Genomic DNA, 12,658 nt, shown 5'->3' on the forward strand with positions numbered 1-12,658 from the left:
GTATGTCTCAAACTAATGGCCCATGTGCTCATATGGCTCGGGGAGTCAGGGTTCCGTCGTGCGGTGGCAGACTGTGAACCTGGTGGGCCGGGGGCTCACGGAATTTAGAAGTAGAGGTTCCGTTACGTGGCAGCGAACAGGGAGACCTGGTTACCATGGGGCGGGGATTCCCCTTGCGGGTCCTCCAGCGGGAAGGGCCGCGGACTTATTCCGCTCTGGGTTATGACGTTATTGAATGTATAAGGGAACATTGCCCATGGGGGGGGGTCGATGAGGTCTAGCCTTGCTAAGGGATGAACCTTCCTTTGTCTGTAAAGCGTCAGACTATAAGATGCTGGGGTGTGTCCATTGGTGATGGGATAGTACGGGATGGAGCGTAGCTGAGTTGTTGCGATGTGCCATTGTCTCGTCCCCGAAATTGCACTGGCCGAATGTATGGCCAGTGGACGTTGCTGTGGTTGGACGACCACGGTGAGGGTGAAGGCGAGTTAAATGTTACCGCTCTGCTAGCCCCGTCTCTCTCCACGCGAGGGTGTGCGGCTGAGGGCTGTGTTGAGAGTGACAGTGGATAGATGCTGTGTATGTGAGATGTCTGTGCTGGTCCTCAAGGGAGGACTGCTGATGGGCAAGAGCAGGAAAAAAATTTGTTGTCATGCGTCTATTTTTGGGTATTTATTGCGGTTCTCCTTACACGGGGTGGATTTAGATCATCTCCACTACCCTGGGGCCGGGTGGCTGTCGTGTACGACATGTGGATGTGCATTTCGTTGTGCTGTGCCTCAGGGGGTTGGGTTCTCCTTCTCGTCACAGATCTTCGGCGCCTGCCACACTTGGTGTTACCGGTTGTGCTAACCGGATGTGGACTTGAAGGGGGAGTGGAGCACCTGTTCGTCACTCCTGCTCTACCAGTTGTTCTCGGAAGTTGGACTTGAGCCAGGCGGATGGACCAGCAACACGGACACGCTCTAAGACACCGCATTCCTGGTTTATGCGAGTCGGCCGTTCTTGCGTGTCGGTTACCGTTGTTGTGCATTGCTTTCCATTCCTTAATTCTTATTGCTTGTTGCGCGGAGGACGGGCCGGTGTTCCATACCGGATCCTGATCCCTCCCCTTTCGTTAATTGTGTCGTTGTTATAATCTCCGTTGTGTCTGGGGTGATTCCTGATTGTCATGTTGTTGCTCGCATTATTATTGTTCTGTTGCAGCCGGGGACGGCTGGCTTTTTCATCAGGGGGGGGGGTCATGTAATGCGAGCAAAAACAGGGTGGTTACTGGCCCCTACGCCAATCACACGGAGCGTGTGGGAGGAGCCACTGCTCACCTCGGCTCCAATGGGAGACGAGGTGAACGGGGGGCGAAGACGGGGGCAGTACGGGAAGGAGGAGTCAGGGTCACGTGATGGGAAAGATATAGGGAGAGAGCCGGAAGAGATCGGGGAGTTGGAACGGAGCGAGAATAGGGGAAGCCACGCTGGGCAGTGGGGGAGATGGCGCCATCTGCCACGTGGTGGAGCGACGCCATCTGCCACATGGGGTGCGTGGGGTAGACGGGGCTAGCAGAGTGTGAGGGCTAGCAGGGTGTGCGGGGCACACGTGGCTAGTGAGTGACTAGCCGAGTGTGCGGGGCACACGTGGCTAGTGAGTGACTAGCGGAGTGTGCGGGGCACACGGAGCGAGCGGTGTGGCTGGCGGTGTGTACGGGGCACACGGAGAGAGCGGAGCGGCCACACGGAGCGTGCGCGGTGCGCGCGCGGAGTCTGCGCAGGTCCGGCCAAGGACCAGTGGGGTGCGATACGAAGAACCTAAATTAACGACACAGCGGAGACCAAGAAAGCCTGACAGAGTCGTTTATTACAAATGTGTGTGCATATTAGTACCGTATTAGAATATATGTAGGCATATTTTTATACGTTTGGAGAAGTGGTGCAGTGATTAACGTACTCGCGATGAACTTGGCGAGAATTGTTGAGTGAAAATCCAGATTTACGTTTTGGAAAACACACATCGGACTCCTACCACCTTTACATTGCATACACCCACACATTTCTGATAACGAAACATGGATAGAAAGGAACAACATGTGAGTAAAGTGCTTAATCTTTATTTGAATGTTTGAAAAACTGTGGCTGAGAGGAGGTAGTAGGGGGACATGGGGCAGAACCTGTTCAGGTATCACTTGCCGTGGCTGGAAATTGGACTCAGGTCACCGGGATATCACCACAGCGTCCAACACGCCACCCATACATATACAAATATGTACTGTATAATATTATGTATAATTACACCAAGTGTGTAACAAAGTGTGTAACTATACATAGTTACCAGTGTAACTACACACACTAAGTGTAACTATACATTGTACACTCTAGGTGCAAGCCAAAGTTATTCACAACAACATAAGAATATTTTTTTGAAGGAAAAATAAATTGGAGAAATAAAAGCATCGATGTAAACAAAGAAAACATGTTGAACCATCTATATTTTTGCGTTGGTGACATCATCATTATAACATCCCATGGAAATGAATGACAGGAATTTTTAGAAGTTGTCACAAATAAGGGAGAAAAATTGTCTCATGATAAAATCCAAGAAGATCACACAACAATGAGAGCTATTTGTTGGAGGGTCACAACTGGAAAACACATCATAGTATTATATCTAGGGACATGTTTGAGGGTGGACCCAGATCATAATGATGAAATAAAGAGATGAGCAATCGTGGATTGCCGGCTTATTTGAAACTAAATGGGATAATGAAAAGTAGCAAATTAATATGCCCAAAAAATAGTTTTCAATGAGTGTAGTTCAATATTCTTTTGTTTAACCAGGTGAGAATTCAAGAGACCAGGATAGTCTCATTTGCAAGAGTGACCTTGAGGCATTCGTCTACCAGTAGGATGCGATGATTGCTATGTGTAATCCCAATTGAGTAATGTATGGGTAATTTTTTGATTTGGAAAATGTGGTCAGTGCTTCGTAGAACTGATGTTTCTGTACACCAATTATTATCATTTTACATTGAAGTGGATGAGTCAGATAATTTCGCCAGGAGTGGTGGGGTGCATCGCTGCGATGCATTCTTCGTATTTGTGAGTTGGCCATTGAGTCGTTACATGTTGCATGGACTCTGTTTTTAGTGACCACAGTTGCACACCAGAGATGTTTTCACTTTCTATTTGTGCATCGAGCATCTTCATCGGCCATGGCTCGTGCAGTTGATAGGGTCTAGGGGTTGTGGCCAATCCGCCTCGCAGAAGATCGAATTCAGAGATATTTCGCATTGAGTCCTGCACGAGGTGGTTGTTTGTGACTTCTTGTCAAGTCCATTTGGCCCTCCAAGCAGCAGCAGCATTAGGGTTGCTCTGTTGAACGTTACGCGCGTGTTACAAAAGGGCTTGCACGACTTTAAGCGGCGGCGAGGGACGTTCAGGTTCTTGGTGGATGGGGAGACGTACATTTTCCACAATTGTCTGGACTTTCCCAGAGGGTTGCGGCAGTGTCGCCGGCACACAATGGCCCACTCTTGCGACTGACGTCAGGAGATCTCTAACGTCCACTGAGAAGCAGACGGCGCGTATCATGATTATGATTACGCTTATTGACACCCACATTAATAATGAGGGCGGCTGCCGCATTCGAACCTTGAACCTTTGCAACAACCGGCGAACACGTTGCTGCTGGGCTCCCCGTGTATACAGCAAACCTGTCAAACCCTCGGCAGTGCCTACCTTATTACAGACCAATTCACACCTTATCGGTGACCCCGTGCCCCTTATAAATGGCAACGTTCATTCTACAAAGTCCCATCACAAGGGAAAAACACACACACACATTTTTTTATTTGTCCCCGTATTAAAACGTCGCTACGTCGTATGGACCTGCAAACTCAATTCCCCTGCACAAGAATACGGGGTTAAACCGTATGGGTTGACTGGTCTATGTTGCCATGTACATCATCATTATCGTCGTCACACACGGTGTGTGGTGTGTACCCACTGTGCGTGTACGACGCAGTGTGCGGAGGTTGGTAGTGGTGTTGGTGGGTGGTGGTGTTGGTGGGTGGGTGGTGGTGTTGGTGGGTGGGTGGTGGTGTTGGTGGGTGGTGGTGTTGGTGGGTGGTGGTGTTGGTGGGTGGGTGGTGGTGTTGGTGGGTGGTGGTGTTGGTGGGTGGTGGTGTTGGTGGATGGGTGGTGGTGTTGGTGGGTGGGTGGGGGTGTTGGTGGTGGTGTTGGTGGGTGGTGGTGTTGGTGGGTGGGTGGTGGTGTTGGTGGGTGGGTGGTGGTGTTGGTGGGTGGTGGTGTTGGTGGGTGGGTGGTGGTGTTGGTGGGTGGGTGGTGGTGTTGGTGGGTGGGTGGGTGGTGGTGTTGGGTGGGTGGTGGTGTTGGGTGGGTGGTGGTGTTGGTGGGTGGGTGGTGTTGGTGGGTGGGTGGTGGTGTTGGTGGGTGGTGGTGTTGGTGGGTGGGTGGTGGTGTTGGTGGGTGGTAGTGTTGGTGGGTGGTGGTGTTGGTGGGTGGTGGTGTTGGTGGGTGGGTGGTGGTGTTGGTGGGTGGGTGGTGGTGTTGGTGGGTGGGTGGTGGTGTTGGTGGATGGGTGGTGGTGTTGGTGGGTGGGTGGGGGTGTTGGTGGGTGGGTGGTGGTGTTGGTGGGTGGGTAGTGGTGTTGGTGGGTGGGTGGTGGTGTTGGTGGGTGGTGGTGTTGGTGGGTGGGTGGTGGTGTTGGTGGGTGGGTGGTGGTGTTGGTGGGTGGTGGTGTTGGTGGGTGGTGGTGTTGGGTGGGTGGTGGTGTTGGTGGGTGGGTGGTGGTGTTGGTGGGTGGTGGTGTTGGTGGGTGGGTGGTGGTGTTGGTGGGTGGGTGGTGGTGTTGGTGGGTGGGGGTGTTGGTGGGTGGTGGTGTTGGTGGGTGGGTGGTGGTGTTGGTGGGTGGGTGGTGGTGTTGGTGGGTGGTGGTGTTGGTGGGTGGTGGTGTTGGTGGGTGGGTGGTGGTGTTGGTGGGTGGGTGGTGGTGTTGGTGGGTGGGTGGTGGTGTTGGTGGGTGGTGGTGTTGGTGGGTGGGTGGTGGTGTTGGTGGGTGGTGGTGTTGGTGGGTGGGTGGTGGTGTTGGTGGGTGGGTGGTGGTGTTGGTGGGTGGTGGTGTTGGTGAGTGGTGGTGTTGGTGGGTGGTGGTGTTGGTGGGTGGTGTTGGTGGGTGGGTGGTGGTGTTGGTGGGTGGGTGGTGGTGTTGGTGGGTGGGTGGTGGTGTTGGTGGGTGGGTGGTGGTGTTGGTGGGTGGGTGGTGGTGTTGGTGGGTGGGTGGTGGTGTTGGTGGGTGGGTGGTGGTGTTGGTGGGTGGGTGGTGGTGTTGGTGGGTGGTGGTGTTGGTGGGTGGGTGGTGGTGTTGGTGGGTGGGTGGTGGTGTTGGTGGGTGGGTGGTGGTGTTGGTGGGTGGGTGGGGAACCACTAATTGTTGTTGCTGCTCAGCCCCGTCGCGTCGCTCTCTCACGCCGAGTCGCGCTCGGGCAATGGGCGGAAGGCACCGCACGCCTTCCCCGTCCATTTACTCCACCACCACCACAACCCATCACCCCTCCGCCCCCCTCGGCGCTCATTGTTTGTTCCCTCGCCACTTTTTATGTTCTCCGTGCGAGAGGCCACGGCGGCGCAGAGCGCGTCTTCTGAGAACCACAACAAAACAATGGGGGAGGAGGCCCTCATGCCTGCTTTCAGTAGTTGGTGTTGTTCCTCGTGAGTTTTTTCTTCTTCTTCCACTTTCTGTTATTTCTGGCCACCAGGTTGTTTGTTTTCTTATTTGATTTGTTATTCTACCCCACCCCGCTGCCCTCCGTTAACATGAGCCTCGTTTTGTGCCTCGTTTTGTGCCGCGACTGCCTTGAAGAACAGCGCATTGAGACCGAGCGAAGCCCAACTCAAATACTGTTTCGTTAACTGGAGCACTGGACATGTATTGTTATCGCACCAGGCAGGACATTTACTATATAATAACTCATATCATGGTCTGGGTGAGCCAAAGGTGGCTTTTGTAGCCGCTATAGGCTTCACCTGTGATGAATCGCGCACACAATTGTGCAATCCGTAGCGTATGGGCAGAGGCGTAGCTAGGATATTTTGCGCCCGGGGACGAACTATAAAATTGGCGCCCCCCCCCCCGTTTAATCACATTTTCCTATTACATCGAATAAGGAATAACAATTTAAATTTTAATGAAGCATTGTATTTAAAGAAGCAAATTTATAGAAATTATATTACATGGCTCACTCACTGTCGTAGACTGGTTGGCATAGTCTACAAAAGATACATTTTTCTTGATTTCACTGTCGCAAACTGGTCAATCACGTAATCAAATCAGTTTTTTCCAATGTTTCTCTTTCAACGCTAAGAAGAGCAAGATCGCTGAGACGATCTTGTCCCATTGAAGCACGCAAATACGACAGAATAAGTTTCAATTTGCTGAACGACCGCTCACAGCTTGCAATTGAAACTGCTATTGTTAATAAAATTTGCAGTGAAATCGCAAATTCGGAAATATGTCGTCTCCATAAAACACAATAAAACCAAGAAGATCCAAAGGAGTTTCTGGTAGAACTTCATTCCGGTTACTGAGCAGCATTTTGCAATCTCCAATTTCTGTGAAAAGTTCGTGGCCATTGATGTCGGTGTCATAGAAATTTCCAAAATCTGTGCAATTTCGACGAATTGCATCGACATCTGTGTCGGATAGAAGAATTTTGACGTCCAGCAGAAATCCAAATTTTGTGTTCAGGTCTTTTAGTCGTAAAAACCGTGTTGACATCTCCTGTTGAAGTCGATCAAATACGTTCTTCATAACGCGCACAATTTCTTCTTCTGCTGAAAGTCCTGCATCTCTTACCAGTTCTCCTGGCATCTTCCGACGTCGCCTAATTCTTCTGTCCACATCTATCCCCCAGGCTATGCATCTTGTTTTGGCGTTTTCTACAGTAACTTGGCTCAAATCATCACGAAGCTTGACAAATTCATGCTCCAAAGATTCAAGATCAGTTGCTGCTTCCTTGAAATTCATAGTAGGATCCTGTAAGCGCTTCTGAACACGATCAATTTTTCCAAGAATTACATTCCAGAAATGTAATAAAACTATGAAGTTAAAACTTAATACGCATGCCTGTAACTGTTCTGCATCACTTCTGGTTTCAGGCGTCATAGTTACGTCCTCCGATAATTTGTCTGGCAGCCCTACTAGTTCATCCAGTCCTTCATAGATAGCTTTAACAGCTTCTGATCGTGCACTCCAGCGTGTTTCAGACTCCCGCTTTACTGTGATGGGCACAGCTTTTTTTTAACTCTTCCCAACGAATTGTTGAACGAGAGAAAAACAAATATATACTTTCAACTGTTCCAAAAAATATGACGACAAGTGGATCCTGTTTAGCTGAGTGTACTCCTGCTAAGTTTAAGCTGTGGTTGTCACAGTTGACAAACAATGCTCTGTGATTTGTCACATATTCGTTGTTGAAGGCCGGATATATGCCCAGTCATCACAGCAGCATTGTCATAACATTGTGCCCGACAGTCGGCTAGAGGTATGTTGTCAGATTTCAGTCTCTCGACGATGACTCTTTCTAGGCTTGCTGCATCTTTTGCATGTATCTCGATATAACCTAAAAATTATTCTTTAATAGTTACTTTTTTAGTTTGAAAATCCACATCCACAAATCTTATGACCTGAGAAAGCTGTTCCCGATGTCCTAGATCCGGAGTTGAGTCAAGTAAGATACCGTAGTACTTGTTTTTCCTGATATCACCCAACAATTGGTTCTTTACAGTCGACGCAAGTATGTGGATAAATTCATTCTGGATTTCCGGTGACAAATAAGAAACTGATCCCGGATTTTCTCCTGCGTGCTGTACGTGTTTTGCTAACAATGGGTCATACTGAGCAACGAGTTTGATCAGCGCGAGAAAGTTTCCAACATTTTTATCCTCATCCGCATTCAAATTTTCCTCATGGCCACGTAGTGCCAAATTTTGTGAAACCAGAAACTTAATACAGGTGAGTATTCTTTGCAATATATCTCGCCAACGTTGTTTTTCCAAATGAATCTGAGCTTGAACCACTGCGTCAATTCCATCCAGTACCATCAATTATCCTTCGTTCGGCTTCCTTCCATGTAGTAAAAGCTGTGCGGTGGCTAGGATTGTTTTCATGAGAATTTTGTTTTTCTGGCTTTCTCCACTTGTTGAAACCGTTTTTTAACTCAAACGAAGCTCGTGAGTTTGAACTCGATGATGTAAATAATAGACAACAGAAACAGTAAGCAGCTTTATTGATTGGTAAATATAATAGCCACGAACGATTCACTTCCTCTCCGTTCGCTAGTCGGCGTTTAAACCATGCTGATGTAATTGAACGTTCTCTGGATACTGATGATAGATTGTCTCTGTGCTGAAAAGGCAAGGATCCGAGAGTAATCATTTCATTGCGAAGAGGCTGTGATATTTTCGATAGCTTCGTCGTTTTATCAAAATTTAAGTAGCCAACATCGTGAAACCTTAGTACAGCAGGAACAGCATCATAATGAGTATTTTCAGCTTCTCTATCAGAAAATTCTTCTATCTCATCTTCCCCGTTACTGTCAACAAGTTCATCATCATGTTGAACCTGTTCAACGACGACGCCCTGGTCTTCAGTGTTTTCGGAGTCTTCCTCAACATAGACAGTAACATCTGTCTGAACGATGTTTTTCTCCGAATCCTCAATGTCTTCAACCTTCTCGTTTACATGCTCTGAAATAGGTGGTTGATAGCCGCCATCTTCTGATTCTGAAGAGTTGGAGTTTTCAGCTTCAGCTTCTTTCTTCTTGGCTTTCTTTAAAAAGCTAGCCAGTAATGTACTTGACTTCTTTGATGCCATTTCAGCTTGTTTTTTTCTTTTACGACATTGAGCTCCACTTCGTTTTCTTCCTGACATGGCTGACAAAAATTATAAATATATTATTATATCACTGAGTACACTGAAGTGAAAAAAATATGTGTAGGCCTAGACAATAACATAGTGGCACTGGCATAGTGCTACTACAATAAATAATTATTATAATAATTAGGCTATACATGCAGATTAAAAGTACATAATATATACGCTTAAAGGCGGATTATGCTGCAGATATTTAAAAATATCGATATATTAAATTGTATTCTATATTTTAAAAACATTAATTTATTTATCAAAAAATATAAAACATACATCTTGTTGTTCAAGTAACCAAAATAGGTCGCCGCTTTGGACGCCACCGCCTATAAGCTTCTACTGTCGGTCGTACGCGGCCATGTAACGGCATAGACTTACCCGCCGAGGTTGACGCTCGTCCGGTGGCTTGTAGTCGTGGCAAGGTGGTCTAGCTAACACAGTAACACTCTCACTTGGTGTCCGCCAGCGAGCATGGCTCGGCTCTTAGGTCAGTTCAAATATAAGGTACGAGCGACGTACACGTATAAGTGAGCCTTGTAGTAAATGCTGCTAAATGAAGGCCACGCTATGTTGACGTGCGTGGGCTACTCCGGCTGCTGCAGCTGCCTGGAGCGTGATGTCACTAATAAGAACAAAAAATAGGCCGTTGTAGTTTCCGCCACCAAAAAACAGGCCAGTGACTAAGGCTGAAAGACTGCGCCTGTCTGTTGTTTGGGACGTTCTTCCATGTAAGTTCTTAATAGGCGCGCGTACCAAAATGTAATTACATGACATGTAGGCTGTGTGTGGCGGGATATATAAACGTTTAGGTTGAGGTGTAGATTGTGGAGTAGTTTCAGGCTGCCGCGCCCGCCGCAATAAGTTATCACGTGACGTTGTAAGCCTCATTTTGGCGCCCCTTTACCTTGGCGCCCGGGGACACGTGTACCCCCCTGCCCCCCCTAGCTACGCCTCTGCGTATGGGACCCTAATAAACGAGTTTGGACAGCAACGGAGAGCCAGATGCGTTTCATTATATTCGTTATTATTATTTAAGATCAGGCGATGGTGATCGGTGATTGTACCCCGAGCCCCCCCACGTCCCCAATAGACATGTTGGGCCATCTTCTGGACCGAGGAATTCGGCTGCGGTGTTGTGACGTGGTGGGCTATAGCAGATACACACAATGCACTTCTGAAAAAGATGACTTTTGAAATAAAGTCCTGCCGCTTCACAAATCCCTTGTGTTCAGAACAGTTTACAACTCATCGTCTCCGAACTTTATAATTTGTATTGTTGTCTATTAAGCCGACCTGTCCACCCCCCACTCGAAAAGATTCAAACGACAGGAGGAGAGGTGACAGAGCGGACCGGCTACACTTGTCAAATAAAAATACCCAAATTACAATACTTGCTCAAAATTGCGTTTGGTGGTCCTGAGCAAGTGTTCTAACCAATCCACATTCGTTTAGCCGACTCGTTCGTGCGACAGTAACTATTGACACACAAACAAATGTTTATATAGTTCGAGCTGTATAGGCTTTAGGGAGATAGGACGCTGCGGTCCGTTTGACCCTCCACTGCAATTGAACACTCTCACTGCGATCCGTCAAGTTGGCTTGCGTGCTGCAACATGAAAGGTGCCGAGACGGATATTGCTTTTGGTTAGACCCTCCATGGCAGACGGGAACGTTTTTTATGGCATATTACAAGTGTTAATCATTGCATGTTAACAGTTATGGTATGGATCAAGAAAGATGAACGCATGATAAAGCAAACTAAACAAGAGCTGAAACGTGCACCGAGACATGGAAATGGTGCATACTTCGAATTACACCGAGAGAATGAAAGAAGAATACGTGGAGCTGAGAGCAAACACAAAGACATACAGTATTGGCTATACTGGTAGGAACCACCTGGTTCCACCAGCCCACAGGGGATTATTGTGTCCGTCCGTCGTGTATCAAAAAATGGGAGGGGTGGGGCTGTGTGAGGAGGAGAGGGGCTGGGTGGGGAGGGGCTGGGTGGGGAGGGTGGGGCTGGGTGGGGAGTGGGAGGGGTGGGGCTGGGTGGGGAGGGTGGGGCTGGGTGGGGAGGGGCTGGTCACCCCGTGGTGCCCTTATAAAACTCAACGTTTTACCTACTCACGCCGACTTGTGCCCGCCCTCACAGTCGGGCATATTTGCGGAATACACCACGCCGCCGTTGACCTTGGCCATTGACCGAGCAACCCAACGTTCCTACCAGCTCCCTCCGCAGGATTGTTTTAAAAAAGTGATATCGGGCAGGAGGCGTCACTATCTAGACCTTATTTCGCACCGTACGGAGCCAAACGTGCTAATCAGAGGTGCGGGGTAGAAGGTATGACGGCCGGTGGTCGAGACTAACCATGAAGCGGCAGCCAGTAGAGAAATTACGGCACAAGAGGACGTCCCCCAATGAGATGGAGTGACGAGGATGGGCTCGTGTCCAGAAGTAATACAGATTGTCGAATCGTGTAACTGCGAGGGGTTAGGATTGTCGCGATTCATGGCCACAATTCAATGAGATAGATTTTTTTTTTGAACGCGGGTTTGATTGTTGGCATCCAATGATGCAACTCATACGAAATGAAAAAGCGCCAAATCTCACCACGCGTGAGCTGGGATTAAGAATCTGTGCGATAGCGCCCCCTTACAACGCGTCCCGTAGAGGCTGCGTCGTTCGGTTTGAGACGTTCGCAACTTTGCCGATGGCAGCGGCCACTCCAAACGGCGTCGTGCGAACAGTTACAACACTGCACTTGCAACACTCATCGTGCTGTTTGTTACCATCCGTTTGTCGATTTGGGTCTGTGCTCAGCAATTGGGTGGGTTCAAAGAAAAAACTGTCCACGCGGGCTGATGTGATTGGAATGAGATCAGAGATTGCGTTCCATTCTCAGTCACGACGAGGCAGATAACATGGAAGCGTTAATTGAATGCTTAGGGGTGGAAGGGTGGCATCGAGTGTGGTGGACTGTGCTACAAACCCGGCCACCTGAGTTTGATTTCCATCCACGGCTAACATCAGATGCGAATGATAGATTAACCGGACAAAATTCACCCCCCTCCCTGCCATTCTTCACCAATCAGCGTGAAGTATGGTTGAGACATCCCCATGACCTTTAGGACATGCACGACGCCTTCATGGTATACACGACTTCGTGCTCGGGTACACATTTCGTGCAGTGCAAAGGACTGCTTTAGCAACCTCCACTAATCCACATCTTCACCTTGACCATGACCAGACGCAATAAAACACAAAGCAGCTCAAAGGAATGTAGTGCGGCATTTTAGCGGAATTTAAACTTGTCACATAGTCCTCCTGCTACCTGCATCAAGCAATGTTTTATATTCCTTCTAGATTTGAAGCTTTCGTGACTGCAAGGATTCATATTCTTAGGTTTTTTTCGGTAAAGTCAAATAGGTAAAACATTAAAATTAATGAAAGTAAAATAAAATAAAAATCACGACGTTTCGGAGGCAACACAAGTCTCCGTCATCAGGTGGGACCGTCACAGCCAGATTTGCTGCATCAAGTGAGGCAATGATTCAAGATGTAATCCCTTAAAAGCAAGTTGAGAGGGGGGGGGGGGGGAGCTCATCAGAATGTGGTAGCCAATGAATGGAACGTATCGGGAGGGAGGGGGGCGGGGCTCAAGTTCTCTGCAAACCTCCTGGCTACCATCAAAGGTTTGTACACGAAGCCATACAAATATAC

This window comes from Lampetra fluviatilis, chromosome 1 (assembly GCF_964198595.1).
Source record: "Lampetra fluviatilis chromosome 1, kcLamFluv1.1, whole genome shotgun sequence".
In the NCBI taxonomy this organism is placed as follows: Eukaryota; Metazoa; Chordata; class Hyperoartia; order Petromyzontiformes; family Petromyzontidae; genus Lampetra; species Lampetra fluviatilis.